The sequence below is a fragment of the Vicugna pacos genome, chromosome 2 (assembly GCF_048564905.1).
Source record: "Vicugna pacos chromosome 2, VicPac4, whole genome shotgun sequence".
NCBI lineage: Eukaryota > Metazoa > Chordata > Mammalia > Artiodactyla > Camelidae > Vicugna > Vicugna pacos.
The window spans coordinates 36,566,860-36,583,028 of record NC_132988.1 but is presented as its reverse complement, the minus strand read 5'-3'; the positions used below and the strand labels follow the sequence as shown (position 1 = coordinate 36,583,028).

General features: G+C 37.3%; 1 long non-coding RNA gene across 2 annotated transcripts in view; it reads left to right on the top strand.

The window, feature by feature from the left end:
• The window catches only part of LOC140685795 (uncharacterized), a 297,463-nt gene that overhangs the window by 172,868 nt on the left and 108,426 nt on the right, over positions 1-16,169 (top strand). For both annotated transcript variants that reach the window (XR_012059244.1, XR_012059246.1), the window contains exon 4: positions 8,923-9,033. This is a non-coding gene — a long non-coding RNA (uncharacterized lncRNA). The remainder of the gene's footprint in view (positions 1-8,922; positions 9,034-16,169) is intronic.

Below are 16,169 nucleotides of genomic sequence, written 5' to 3'. Positions count from 1 at the left end.
TGAGTCACCGTGGAGTCTAAAAAGTAACAAACTCCAGTCCATATGCTGATTCAACTAGTTGAAGTCATGGCTGTATACACACTTCTAAATATGGATAAAAATAGTGTCCCAAAATACATAAATACTTTTGAATAGGGATAAAACTAGTACCCAAAAGAATTATGCAGTGCTTGGGAGCGTTGGTATCACAACCTCATCCCAGTGTTAGGATGGCTACTAGCAGAGGGAATATCCAGGTGCAAGGTTTGCTTAATTTACAATATTTTCTTCTCTCTACATCTGGTTAAGCAGAAACACATTTATTATTACTGTGTTTGGAGGAAGAACCAAAACCATTGCAATATTTCTGCTTTTTCCCCCAAAAAATCTTTCTCTGAAACTTGATTGTTGGATTGGTAATATTGACTAAATGAAGTTCCTTTGAGGTATCACTCTGGTGTGGCTATCAAATAGGCTAATAATGTTTTTTACTGTTAACATAATTTTGATGGAAATACAATCATTTATTTTCACTTTATTAGATTGTAGTTTAAGGCAGCACCAAATAATGTGTAAGAATATGGGTTTTGGAGACAGATACAGGTGGATTTAAAAAATCTGACTCTTCTACTGCCAGCTGTGTGTGACCTGGGGAAGCTTCTCCTTCAGTCGAATGTGTGGCAGGGAGATAAATCCAATCTCAAGGTTCTGATAGAATTAAATGAGTGAGTAAGTGTGTGTAAAGTGTGCAGCTGAGTGCGTGTGACATAGTGGACATTCAGTAAAGAAAACTATTTATTGTTACTGCTGTTACTCCTACTTTTCTAAATTGATGTGCCCTTAGCATTATGCCCTTGTTAATACAGACTTTTTAGGTTAGAGGTGAAAAGGTCATGTCAGCTCTAATTACTCTCAAGAAGCACACTTAATTTATGTAAGGGCTTTAGTTTGGATCTTGTCATCCTTTATGGGACTTGGAGTCCCTGATACTGTGCCTGCTCTCTTCCAGGACTGTGGCGGTTATTTGATGGGCGCAGGCCTGAACCCCCCAGTTACCCCAGCATCAGCTCTGTTTATCCCTGTAGCTGGTCTGACTGATAGTGCCTGTCTGATAGTGGTTGGTCAGTATCTCACTCTTATTCAGAAATATTACTTCAGCATTCCTGATTTAAATTTAAAACAGAAATGGATAAAATACTACTTTGGTTGAATTCTTTTAAAAAATGAGCTAAAGTAAAAAGATAATAAATGCATAATCATCTTGGAAAAAGGGGTATCAGATTAGACAGGGCTTAAAATGATAGTTGCCATTTATTTGACCACCTACTCTATTTTCAGTATTAACTCTACTATGTGTTTTAAATACATTCCAATTAATTTTCATAACCACTGTAAGAAGTAAGCTTATCATTTGCTCTATTTTCCAGCAAGAAATGTGACTTGCAGATAAATGATCTGTTCAAATTCGCATGACTAATAAATGTTGAAAATAGAATTTAAATTTCTGCCCTGCTTGACTAAAAGCTATTTTCTTAACTACCACGTAATAGTGGTATTCTTTTCTTAAAAAGATGATACAGGGAGACGTTTGGAGTAAAGCTGGTAATAAAGTAAGAGAATTGTTTTCTCATTCATAAAGGAGCAGATTAGATTATTATTTTATGAAAGTCCAAACCATTACTTTGCTTCCTCAACTTGGGTACTCTGCTCTGTCTCTGTAGAAAATTTGCAAGTTGAGTTTGACAGTCCCGCCAAACACTAAGGGAGTAAGATTTTCCCCACATGGACTCCTGAAGGTGGGGTGGGGGGAGAGAGAATTCAATACTTTAAGTTGTGTTTTTACACTTAGAAATGCATATTCATATGTATGATAAGATTTCAGAAATTAGATAATTTTGCATTTTTCTGCTCTTGAAATACCCTCTTTAAATGTATTATTTACATTTCTTGGTTCATATAAAGTGTCGCTTTCCCTGAGATCTGCGTATAGAGGGTTGCTAAATTTAGCAAATAAAAATATGGGATGGCCAGTTAAATTTTAATTTCACATGAGCAACACGTAATTCTTTCATATCACTATGTCCTATACAACATCTGGGACAAACTAACACTAAAAAACTATACATTGTTTATTTGAAATTCATGAGTGGCCATCCTGCATTTTGTCTGGCAACCATTACTGGAAGTAGTATTGTGAAACAGAAACAACAAACATCCATAACAATGAGAACGAAAAGACATCTCTTTTGAATTCAGACAAACTAGGCTTCAAGTTACATGTTTACCACCTAAATGAGTGACAAATCCATGCCTCTTGGATTGGGCTGTGTATGTAGAAAGAGGACGACATCTCCATTCACCCTTGGGGAGAACTGGAGAGCAGGGTCAGGCAAACTCTGGTATTTTAAATGGTTAGGATCTCTAGTGCTTATTGGGATGCTCTGCTGGGTAAGCAGACCGATACGGGTATTCTGTAACCTGGCATTAAAAAATACTTCCACACTTGAAAAATAATTTGAAACTCATTACTCCAAGGTGTTTCTTATCTGAACCAATCATGTTGTATTGATTTGCTCTACATTTTTGTAGATGTGTTTTGTTTCCTTGACTCAATTCTAAATTCTGTTTGGCTAGGTGAGCAATCCTAATGGAGCATGGAATCTAGGGAAAAGTACACTGTGTGTCAAAGTTCTCCCTCTTTTTTAAAAAAAAAATGGAACAAATGAAATAAATACTGAAACAGCCTTAAAACCTAATAAGAGCAAGGAAAGTATACGTGGAAGAAGCAATCCCATAATTTTTGCATTTCCTTGGTGATAATGAGCTATAGAAAACATTCTATAAATATCATCTTGTCCCTGAACACCAGCAACCAGCATCACCTTTATTCATTAAGTTCTCAAAAATTAAGAGTTATGTGATCATCTGAATTCTTTATACAATTGACAAGACTGTATAGTCTTAGCACAGGCTATATCTAACCTATTTCTGTTTCAACTAATGGCTTAGAATATAACAAACACTCAGTGTGATAGGTCAACTTGATAGAATCACGTGATTAATTCTGCAGAAACTGAGAAGCATCAATTCTTTCTCCTACTTTAACAGTCAAGTTGAGGTTGGATGGGAGTCATGTGATATTATTCAAATAGCATCTCTCAGCAGAGATATCTTTGAATATGTTTGTGTAACATCCTTAGTAATAAATGAAAAGAATAAACACTAATTACTGTTCCTTCCTTTATGGCACCTTGATTAGAGCCAGCACATATTTTCATAGGACAGTTAAAAGGATTTGTCTTCAGTTCTGATGAAAACAGGAACATCAGCATGATGTTTACCATCAATAGTAGGCAACAGTTTCAGCAGGAAAAAAATGTCATGGCTGATCATTTGAAGACATAATTCCTTCTGGTAATCATTTATATAATTTAATAGGAAATGAAAAACTTGGATATTTAAAGCAATTGTCCAGGATAGTCATAAAATTCCCAATTCTATAAATCACCTTCTTCTTAGAAAGAAAATGCGTATCATCCCAAGACACTTCAGTGATTCTTAGCCTGTATTTTTTGTAACTCAGCACCAATAGAATTGGAATTCACCAATGTCTTGAGATCTTTACACCTTGAAATAGTTGATAGCCAATTATTAGCAGATAACAATATTAGCTAATATAATCTGTTGAGGTTTTTTTTTTGATATGCCAGATAATGTTGTAAACCCTTGGCATTTATTATTTCATTTAATACCTAAAATAACATAAGGTAGGTCCTGCAAGAACTGTGAAAGTTCTGAAATTCTGCCCTATTGGCAAGCTGACAGATTGGCTTAGCACATTTTCATGGTTGTTAGCAGAAGATGTGAGACTACTGGTTCAGAGACAAAGGACAGTTTTATTACTCATGGTAATAGTAATTGCCAGAGTATCCACATTTTCTTGTGTCAGTTTCCCCAACCCCAATTCCTACAGAGCAATGTGGAAATGAAATGATAAAAGCCAGGTTACATATGCTTATGCAATGGGTTGAATTACAGAACAGAATCACTGAAGTTAGGAAACACAAAATGTCCATAATGGGCAATAAGCATCACTGCTTGGGAAGAAGACATTATTTCTCTTTTCCAAGACTGCTGCAGCCCTAAAGATACAGTCCATAACAAAGATAATCAGTGCTTCTGCTCAAAAGACATGCAGAAAAATGAGAGAGTTATGGCTAATTGTCTTCCAGCATATACCAATATTATTTCCTTTTACAGATGAGGAAACAATAGAGCCAAACAAGGTCACATAGGTAGTAGTAAGTAGAATTAAGTTTAAAACTTAAGTAGTTTGACTCCAAAACTCATGCTCTGAACAACAACAACAACAACAACAAAATTCTGATTAAAAAATAGTTGTGAGTGAAGTGTGTCTGTAAAAAGAATGGAAGAATCCATTATCTTTCTACAAAATCACACTAGAAGTTGAAATTCAGTTAGTGTTATTGTTTGCTTAGATTTTTCAAGGTGCAGTTGGAACATACGTACCTTTTTAAAGATTAGGATACAAATTGCATGATAATAATGCTACTTAAAATCATATATCTGTAAAGGTAACATTTCAAGGGATCTGATGCATATAGAGTGTCCTCTGTGATGTTATCAAAGTAAGTTCTTAATTGAGGAGATGATAATGATAACTCCTAAACTGTTTAGAAAATACAACCTCCTTGTGGCTATTTGATTCCTTTACCACTTAATCAACTTTCTCAAATAAAACAGAATAAATACTAAAAAGCATTAGGTCCACAAGAGGCTTATCAAGGCAAAATGTTTTACTAAAGCCCAGTTGCCATCGGCAGTAAGTGTTTTGTCGTTAATACCTGTTCTGGTGACTTGATCTCATCCTCTGTTGAGATACTGTCTGATCCTAATTGTAATGGGGTGCTTCCCATTCACATTATAACAAAGGCCAGCTTCTTTCCCAAACACGACTTCATTTGTATCTCAAAAAGACACTGATTAGCTTTTTGTTTGAATCAAGAATGTTAGTGAATAAATGATCCATGAAATTGAATCCCCAAAATAATTTCTGGATGATGTTGTATCAAGTGCTTTCATTGGTAGTTTTTATAAGAGTCTGTTCTCTGGAAGGATCCCGTCTGTTTTGCCCATCATCCCCAGTACAGTTTTCACAGGCAGCTCTCAATTTTCTGCATGCTGATTACTGCGCTGTGTATTGCTTAGGTCCTTTGGTATAAGGTGTCATCCCGAGACCCAGACCTCGAGTCACATTCCCACTTACCAGATCCCCCGGTTAGTCTTTGCTTAGCTTGTTCCTGTGAGGGCTTAATGAAAGGAGAAAATTGAGACTCTAGAAAGGCAAAGAGGCATCTAAAGAAAGTCATTTGTGTTTGACTAGACAGTGACAGAAATGTGTGCTGGTTTTGATCATTTATCTTTAAAACAAATAAAATCCATACAGAGTATTGAGGAAGGGATAGTTTGAGAACTTCCATAAAGAACCACTTAGGAAATTAGTCTTTTTAACTCTTAAAATCTTAGGTATATCTAAAATCTACGCCTATTCAAGACCTAGCACATTGAATCACTTATCTTTTATTGACTACCTTTGGTGGGCTATCCAAACAATTGCCATAATTCTCTATAGTTAATGAGAAATGTAGGCTTAAAGTTCTGGATTACTTCTAATTTCAAGAAAATGATAAGACACATGCCATTCTTGGTTTGCTGTGATCCCTTCGAAGCTGAGCTCTCCAGAATGTGCACTGTTGGGGGTGGGGGTGGGAATACATCACTTGTCTTTGGGAATTAAACAATTCTCTTTGTCTGGAGTAACAAATTCAGTTTCCAAATATATTGGGCTTGTCCTAGGATCAGAATTGGCTCAGCTCTAGGGTTACAAATATTAAGTAGTATAAGATGACGAAGTACTCTTCAGTACTCTGATCAGTTGACCTCTTTCCTAGCTTCCTTTTGTTTTATGTTGCAGACTGATCAGGGAAATGTACTTCATGTTTTCTATCATGACTCATGGGTGCTTGATATTTCCATAGTCACATAAACAGCTGAGGAATATGGTCTTTTCTTATTCTTTGATTTGTGATTTACTTTGATTTCTGAAGATAAGAGCTTATAGAAGGAAATCTTTTAAAATAAGTAAAACAAACAAACAAAAGGGGAAAAAAGAACAACAGGCACAAAGGTTCTTTTCTTTTCTAATTCTTTGGTAGAATTCAGAAATAATTGAGGCCAGAGCTACTGTGAAAGAGCTGAGATCAGAGAATGGTTCCTGTTGGCTAAGATCCTTTAATGAGCATGTTTTCTTCTTCAGAACCTCTGTTCTTTCTCACAGCCACATACTAGACCTCTCCATGTTCTGGAGGGACAGTTTTAACTCTAGTTATTTATTTTGAGTACCTGAGACTTTAAGCTTCCTTTTTCTTCCACTGCCACCGCAGAAGTTATGGCCCCCTGGGTGGTCCTAGAGTCCAAGTGAGTCTGCCCGAGTTACGACCCCACACACCTGGACCCTATCTGGGACTGTGTAAACTTTGGGGGACTGGAAGTAAGTGATGGGGGATATGCTGTAGGTGGATGGTGGAGAGGGAGGATAGAGAGGACAAGGAGAGGGGAGAGGCAGGCACTGCTCGTTCCCAAGTAAACACCACAACACTTGCTGGTTAAAATTTTCATTGCCCTTATATTTTAGAAGATTTAGGGTTACTAAAAAATGCTAACGCCCACTGAATTTTCACTTTAATAGAAAAATTAAATATATGTTAACATGTTAGTTCTCATGCAGATTTCAAACTAAAAATTAGTTTCGATTCCAAATCACCAGTAAGAGTGTCTCATCTTTTATCTTTAGAAGGTAGTAATGTATCATGGGCAAACAATTTTTATTTAGGTGTTTAATTGACATTTGTGGGGCTTCCCATCTGCCAGGCACTGTGCTAGGCAAGTAACAGACATTGCTCCTGCCCTCAGGAGGCTTTACATCTTGTGAACTAGATGCAGAGAATAAACTGACTGACGGAGGCTCCAATACACATAATATACTGAGTCCCCAGCTGCCAAGCCACATTTAAGTTAAGGAAAGAAAAGAGAAGGATGACCCGACCCATATGTGTGTCTCCTGTGAGGACTTATAATCTCACTCAGAAAGTTTTGTGAATCAAAATGTAGGCATAAGCTCATATCCTATGGTCAAAAGAGGATTAAATAATGGTTGCGTTACTGGTAATATCACTTTCTGTATGTGGAAACTGAGACTCAGAGACGTTTCAGTGACTAGCTTAGGTCACACTAGACCCATGAAGGAAAAAGGTAGGGACCAAATAGTCCTCTCAACACATCCTCCCCTCTCTTTTATAAAATCAGTCTTGTTAGGAGTGGCAGGAGGCCCAGCATACTTAGTCCTTTCTGCAACAAGTGAAAGAAAAATCTGCAAGTCCTAAGTTTACATGTCTGTCAAAGGAAAGAATTTCAGAGATTGTTATGGAAATTGGTATTTTGGTTTCTTGGATCTAGCAAGGACATGGGGGAGCAGTGTGTGAAAGAGGTGGGAGGACAAACACGGAGCATACTGATTAATTTCATGGAGTACAGTCTTTTCTAATAAATCCCAAGATTAATGATGAACTGTGTATTGAAATAAAGGAATTGCTGCATTCCTGTTTTGTTAACTGTGAAGAATAGGCTTAGAACAACGTTTATGAAACTACAAATCATAGAAATGCTTTAAGTGCTTGTTTTTCCCTATAGAAGCTTGAATGATTGCCTACTGGACCAAGCAGCAAATCTCAGCTTACCTCTAACATTTACTGATTACTGAAGTGTAGTTAGGACAACAAAGAAACCTGAAAATGTCTGGGAGTACCATTAAGCAGAGACTTTGCTTCAAAGCCAGGTGCTGAGTTTTCCCTGCTTTTTACGTTTCTCATTCATAATCTCTATATTATTTCTTAAATGTTTTGTTTTATAAAGCCTATGTAGTCAGATTTTCTTTTTCTGATTTAGCTTTTTCTTTTCTTCTCTTTTTTTATAGTCTTGCCAGTAAAGAGTAGTCAACATAGTTGATTAAGAATGCAGAATCTCTGGTCCTACCCAGATCTACTGAATCAGTCTGCATTTTATAAGATCCCCATTTGTTTGCAAGCACAATAAAGTTTGACAAGAATAATCTTCCAGGCCGTTAGAACGATTACATGAAGTTAGTTGTGTAAGGAAGCTAAGGCTGATTTACAAGTCTGAATATTCCTGTAAATGACTTGGTCTCTTACAGGGTCATCAAATGATTGTGGGTTGAACATCTATTCACAGAGCCCCGCCATGTACCCGGCACGGAGTGGGGAGCACAGAGTCTACAGTGTATCGCACTGGCTGACATGCCACGTTTCATATGTATTTTGTGACTTAGTTTTTCCTCTCAAGTTTCATATGTCTCAAGTCCTGGTGGGAAGACGACTGTTTACTTTTACATTGCACACATCACACTTCCTGTGAACACAAACAACACGTGCTAACATTGCATTAACTGAACCTAATTTTAAGTCAGTTATTTGTTAATGGGTAGGACCTGTCAACAATCTCCCATTGAATTGAAAACAGAAAGGAAAAGACTTCAGTTATCGATGCTCTAAACTGAAGTGATTGTCCTTCCTGAGAGTGGCAGGAGCCCTGTGGGGAGGAGCGTGATGGCCGTGTCCACTCACCTTACTCCGCCCGGCCCAGGCGGCATTTGTGCTGACTCCCAGGGTACGTGCACAGAGGCGTCTCTAGATTTCAGGTGGTGCTGTGTTGTGTGCCCCATTCTTCCCCGTCCATCCCTGATGTGCGTTTCCTGGCTGCAACATTCACATTCCTTCCTCTATGGAGGTTTTTCCTTTCATTGTCTTTTCAAGATCCTACCATTAATCTAACAATTTTCATTCACAGCACTGACATGAAAAATGATGTAAAGGCTGTGTGAGAGACAGAAGACCCTCCAAACCTTGTTAGTGTCATCAAGCCTACTGTGTCTCTACACCACAATGAGAAACCAGAAGGGTAAGGGATGTCTGTCTTCATTTTCTAAGAGACGATGGAAAAATGCAGTGAATTAGTTGCATCAGATGAAGATTTTTAATATTGCCATTGGTATTGTCCTTCTTGTCTGAATGGAAACACATGGGCCAGTGTAATTTAGGTGCATTTAGAAAACCAGCTACACAAAAGATTTTCAGGTATAGATGTGGAACAGAGGTTCTCAGCCCTGACTACACATTAAAATCACCTGGAGGGCTTTTGATATGCACTAATGCTGCACCCCACCTCTATATATTCTGACTTAGTTATTCTGGCACGGAAACCTGCATTGGTCTCACGCAGACCTGTGTGTGTGTGTATACCTCCGTATATTTATATGCGAATATACACACATACAAATGGATGTATGTATGCATATTTATATAATACTTCATTATTTCATATAGAGTTGTCACTCTCTCTGTCATATATCCATATCTATATACATACACATTTATACAGAAACAATGATGGCTATTTATTTGGATCAGAACTCTGAACCATTTGTGCTTAGTTTTTCATAAATATGACCATGTTTAAACTGCATGTAATTTTGGTATGTGATAACAGCTTCTAGATTTCTGAGGTTACAAGCTACATTTTCCACAGAGGTTCTTAGTCTGGGTGTCCATAATAACAAACAGCAATTAAAAAACTCTATCAAAAGTATAGCTTTTTTGTACATAAAATAATGAAATGTACGTATATTATGCAAACCAAATTACTGACTCAGTATTCTAGTTTCCAGTGGGATTCGTGGCATCAAGACAGACAAAAACATCTGTTAAGAAGTTAAAATCAGTGCCATAGCAGCGACTTAATTGGTTTACTGGCTCTAGGCAGATAAAATCTGCAAAAAATATTTACAGCCATGCAACACGAGAATCATAACCCCTTATAAGGTGATTTTTAGCCTCTGTATAGTTTAAGTTTATTATCTCACTTATTCCTAATTAAATCCTCTGAGGTCTGCCTTATTCTGATTCTACTATTGCAGCAGCTCAGGTGGTGAGAATCTGTCAGTAACCTGGGGTAACAAGCTGACTGAGTCATGATCTTCCGGCCCTGAGTTCAGTGCTCCTCACATCCCCCATGGCCCCCGCCAGCCTGAGGCTTTCTGCCCAGTCTCTACAACCAGGGACTCAAAAGTAAAGCCATGCTTCACATTTGGCGTGATAAAGTATTGTTTCTTTCAGTTTCCTATGCACCGTGAGCTGTGTTGTCCTTAACGTAAAAACCAAACACGGAGTCCTTTTCTTTGTCCTTTTTTGGGGGAATATTACATCTGATATTGCTTAAACTGGCGAGTGATAAGGCTTAGCCGACATGCAGAAAAACGACGTCAGGGATTTTTGCTCCGGGAAACAAAGTACATATTGGCAGAAATTTAGCGTAGGGTAAAGAATAGCTTTAGTTCCTTCCATCTGCCACACTGATTTTCTTCACACTTTACCAAAATCATAAAGCAAACCCAGCTCAGAGCAGATGAAATATGAAAACAAGTGTGAAGAGAACAGGTCAAAGGGGCCTGGTGACTCAGATTAGCCACTGGCGTCTCACTTCTGGGATTTGGGACGTCTTGAAAAGTTCCTTGTTGCAATTCATAAACCCACCAAAGATTTAAGGCCCCCTGTCAGCATTCAGAGCATCACCTGAAGGAGGCTGAGCCACGACTGAGCCTAAAAATGAAATACACCGCTGCTATTTATGCCCCTCTGGTTTACACGCTGGGGGACTGAGAGCAGATCTGCAGTCAAAGCCCTGTTACACAGCTTGTTTCCTTAAGATAATACAGTGTTTTTTCATATCATAAATTCTAGTCTTTTCTGTAAAAAAACAAAAAGATTCTTAGAAAAATATTCTATCTTCAAAGAAAATCACAGAGGACATGGGAATTTGGTATTCTGGACTATCAATATTATCAGAATCTAGACAGATGTACCCTTTGACTAACTTATGCAATGCTAATTTATATGTAATTATGTTAGGAATGCTTCTCTTTGAGTTCACGTCCAGAATTTTTTTCTTTAATTCAGAGAAACAACTTGGCCTGAAGTAATGTGAGTTTTCAATGACTTGCTTATGTTTCTGTAAATCTTGTTGGTATGCAAAATATATCACTGTTTGGAAATGCATAAACTTACAGAAAAATAGTTTGGGGCAGTGTTAATTGTAGATGAGTTGGATAAGAAAATATGTTAAAAGCACTTAAAAAAAGATGAAATTGGTTGGAAGTCCATGGGCTTTTTGGAAACTCCTCACCCCTCCACAGTTGTCTTTCTGTCTAGTGACCTCCAGCATCGTAATACTTCTAGCAGGTAAGTGTTCAGGATATCTGCTTGGCTTCAAGCTTCATATAGTCCTCAGGATTGTATGCTTCTCTGTAAGTCACTGATTGTTTCATATGCTGAGTGGACAGTACTGATAAGAACATAGGTCCTTTATATTGAAGGAGTGTAAGTTACCAAGATTTGTGAGTAGAAACAGAATATGAAGAAGTCATTGAGTTGAGAAAAATGTGTATGGGCCAATAAAACTTTAAGCCTAAACAGGCAAAATAAGAAAGAGGAGACTGTAGAATGTTAATATTTTTTCAATCACAAAAAGGAACCAAAAACATTGTGAGAATTTAATTAAAGTCTCAGTAGTGACAATACATATGTACAACATATATACATATGGTTGTACTGCAAATAAGATGCCCACTTTTATGCTTATGAAATTGCCATGGCAATAAAACATGCAAGTGAAAGGAAGACTAACTGGAGTAACTGGAAAGAATAATTGATTAGCTCCATTTGGAGGAAGGCCTGGGAAGAAGATGAGAAGGATTGGTGCCATAGAAAAAGGATTAGGTCATATTGTCTTGGGCTCATGTGCTAGAGAAACATCTAGGTAAGACACTTACCAACTCTTCTTCCTGTTACCTTGGTCAAAGTCAATGTAAGTAGTAAACCACGTGCTTTCATTTCCTCATGGTCTCACGTGTTTCAAAAATTCATATCACTGAAGAAACTGGGGGAAAGACTGAAACGCATTCTCCTGGCTTAGGCATTGGAAAATAATGGTTGCTTGCTAATTAAAGTTTGCTCTTCCCTGATGCTGTGGACCTTATAGTGACTTATTTAGAGGGGACAGTGTTAATAGAAGAAGAGGGCGACACAGTGAACCTAATTTGTTTAAAGTAATTCATGTAAACATAGTAGTATATTCTACATGAAATAGTGTTCTAAAAGCTCTATGTTGAAAGAGTGGTGTGGTATAGGAGACTAGGTGCAGGACACATTTTCCTCAGTTTCACCTATTTTGAACATACAGTTTGTAAGTTTCACTGTGTTAATCTATAACTTTAAATCATACTCATTTTAGAACTTACATAGGATGAAAAGGTTTAAATGTATGTAATTATTAGATAGTTATAACTCTGATTTTATTCCCATCTGTTGCAGATCTGGGTCTGTATTGTCTGTGTATTAGCAACCCAGTAGGGAAGGGCCTGATTATAATAATGAAACTTGCCCATCACTACAACTCAGTAGACTCTTAATAGATCACTTTGAGTATAAAGTTCTTATAACATAGGTATCAGGAATGCCATCTTATACAATATTAGGAAAGACCAAACTGCCGTGTTCTTTATTGTCCTCACCAGAAGGACCCATTCTTTCTTACCCTTTTTGTAGCCATAACTTCTAGACTTTTTGTGTCACAGTTCAATCAAAGTGACTGTAAGAAAAGGCATTTTTTTAAACATGGGTACTTCTAAGTATTTTTGACATCTAAAAAATGTTTAATTGTGGTAAAATTCATATAATATAAAGATTTCCATCTTACCATTTTAAGTGTACCGTTCAGTTGTGTTAAGCATATTCATTTTGTTGAACAGTCAATCTCTAGAACTTTTAAATCTTGCAAAGCTGAAACTAACCCCATTAAACAACTCACATTTCCCCCTCACCCCCAGCCCCTGGCAAACCACCTCTACTTTCTGTTTCTGTGAATTTGACTCTTCTAGATTCTTCCTAAAAGGGGAAACATACAGTATTTGACTTCTTATGACTGGCTTACTTCACTTGCCATAATGTCATTAAGATTCATGCATATTGTACCATGTGTTAGAATTGCCTTCCTTTTTATAGATGACTAATATTCCATTGTATATTTATACCAAATTTTGTTTTCCATTTATCTGTCAATGGACACTTGAGTTGCTTCCACCTCTTAATTATGAATAATGATGTTCTAAACATAGATGTGCAAATATCTCTGATATTTTAATATCAAATATCAATATAAGCAGTAATACCAATATAAGCATCTTTTTAATACCTTAGTCACCAAGACAAAAGATTATTTCTACTTTAACTGAAGTCACTAATCATCAGTCTAAAAATTCAGGTTTCAAAGATTAAGTTTGTGAATTGCTTTAGTTATTTTATGCTTTCTATCTCCATCAGCCATTTGAAACAACACAGCTAGCCCCATCTTCCTGTCCCTTTCCATTGTCCATTCCTTCCTCCCGTGATACAGAGATGCTGGTGTTTGGAAGTGGGGCAGAGGAGGCAGTGTGGGTGGTTAAGAAACTGGTCACACTGAGCAAAGTTAATTGAGCAAATTATTAAAAATTATGGGACCCAGATTTTTCACTGTCTTGGAAGGGAATTAAAAATACGGAAAGGGAAAAAGCTAAAAATAACCCTAAGATAGTGAATATTGGTTTAGAAATGGAAATATCAGTATAAATATGTGTGTCTATGTATACACACATATACATGTATAAATGCATACAAAGAAGTAGTTTTAGATGTGTATGTATTCATATATATGTATAAATATGTATGTATATGTGTGTATGCATGTGTGTGTTTGGTAGCCTAGAAAGAATGACACCCAGGAGCAATGAATACACTGAGCATCCAAATCTTAGTTTCTAAATACTATTTTTCACTAAAAAGGGTCAAGGATTTTTTAATAAATAGCTGGCACCGGGGCTGGGTCAGGGAATGTATATAAATACCCTGAAACAGTTCATGCCAGAAAGTAAGGAAATGCTTATAAAGTGATGAGGACATATCATATAGACACAGAAGACAACCTGAATGGGCCCCCACTGGGCAATCTAGGATAATTTGGTCTCAAAATAAATGATTATTGAACTGTAAATCATTGAATAAAATAGAAATCCTTGACACCCTACATATCTAAAGAAATACATAAGAGAGAATGAAAAGCTTTTTGTCACAATGAGATGCCAGCTAATCACTGTGGAAGGAATAACTGAAACAGATAACCTCCATTTGGATATTGTCAGAGTAGTAGTTGATATTTAGGAGTCATCAGTAGATGGTAAAGGATAGAGGTTTGCTGAGGATATTCGTATAATATAAGAGTATTTCTCCACAATATACTAATCGAATAAAAAGGCAAAGAAGTGACTTACAGTGGAGAAACCTGATAGGCACAAACTACTAAATGACTGGGGCAAACTCACCAACTGTGGGACAGAATCACAGCAGTGTGCTTCCGGACACGACCCACTAAGCCACGTGCAGCAGCATGTCTGTGGACTTCCTGTCAGTAATGCAAGAGTTAGGACTGATTACGAGGAGGTCAGATGACCAGGTTGAGCAGATCGAGGTCATCCTACAGAATGGAGTCTGTACTCTTTAACAGCAACTGGCCCTTGAAAGACAGGGAAATATTTAGGAACTCTTCTAGATTGAGGGAGCCTAGTGTGACATGGCAGCTACATGCAATCCACATTCTTAAACAGATCCTTGATCAGGTGGAAAAAGGCATTACTGGGGCAGTTGATGACATTTGAAATACGTCTGTGAATTGGATGGAAGAGCTGTATCAATGAGGCTTCCCTGATTGGGGGGATTGGATGGTGGTAATAGGAGAAGGTTCTCCTTATTCAGGAGCCATTATCAGGATTTCCTGGATTTGAATTCTGACTGAAATCTTTCATGCCAGTATAATGTTGTGCATGTTTAATAATCTTTCTTAAGTCTCAACTTTCCTATCTGAAGAATTCAGATAGCAGAGTTATTGTGGAGATTAAATGAGATAATGCACTTAAGGCTCTCAGCAGGCTATACATACAGCCAACTATATTTGGCTAGCGTCTTGATTCTTATTCTCTTGCCCTTAATTCTCAAGACATTTGTCCCTTTCTCCATCTAGACTCTGTGCTTTCCTCGGGCCAAGTGGTCCTTTCAGTTGTCTTTTTATATGCCTCACGTCTCACAAGGTCTGGCACACAGTGGGGGCTCATCCATCTTATCAAAGTACAATGTCTGATCACCAACAGATATGTTCCCCTGGAGAGAGCTGACGGGCCATGATGTGTTTGCAGAGTATGAATGCAGAATTACACTGGACATTGTTTGAATTTTTGTCTTAAATCTTGGTCCATTTAGAATCATAAGGGAAATCATAGAAGAATAAGATTTTCTGTTTGCCGTCTACTGCCTGCCTTTCAGATCCCTGCCAAAAAATGAAACATGGGCAGCCTTTCCTGAAAAAGTTTGGCACTTTTGCCTCTGGTGTGGCTGGAAACCATCAGTGGAAAATACTCTTTTAAAAAATCTCCTATGCACTTTGTTTAAAGACATACGTTTTAGTTTAGAGGAAAGAATAAGAAGAGAAAAAAAAATGTGTGGCATCAGATGAGTTCTAGGTCACCTGAATCCTATTCTAATAACAAATTACTTCAGTGTGAAAGAAGCAGCCAGAAAATAAATCTCAGTTTAGTTGGATTTACTTGGAAGTTCAAAATGGAAATAAAGTAAGCTAATGGAAGAGTAACCGCCTCCGTCCTGCATTTGCACTCTGTTCCTGAGGAATGGACGAAAGGAACAGACACAAAACTAGCCAAGTTACCCCTTTATGATTTAGACCACAGGGCTTTTTCAACCCCCTCTTTTTAGTAGGCCTCATCTGTGGTTTATGATTCAAATGATCTTAATTTAAATAAAACTATAATAAGCAATTTGATGTTATCTGAATTTCTTGAATACATAAGAATTGAGCTACATTAAAAACATTTTAATCCTAGGACATCACTCCTAATGTCAGAACTGCTCTACATAAAAATAAACAAGATTTTGGAGCAG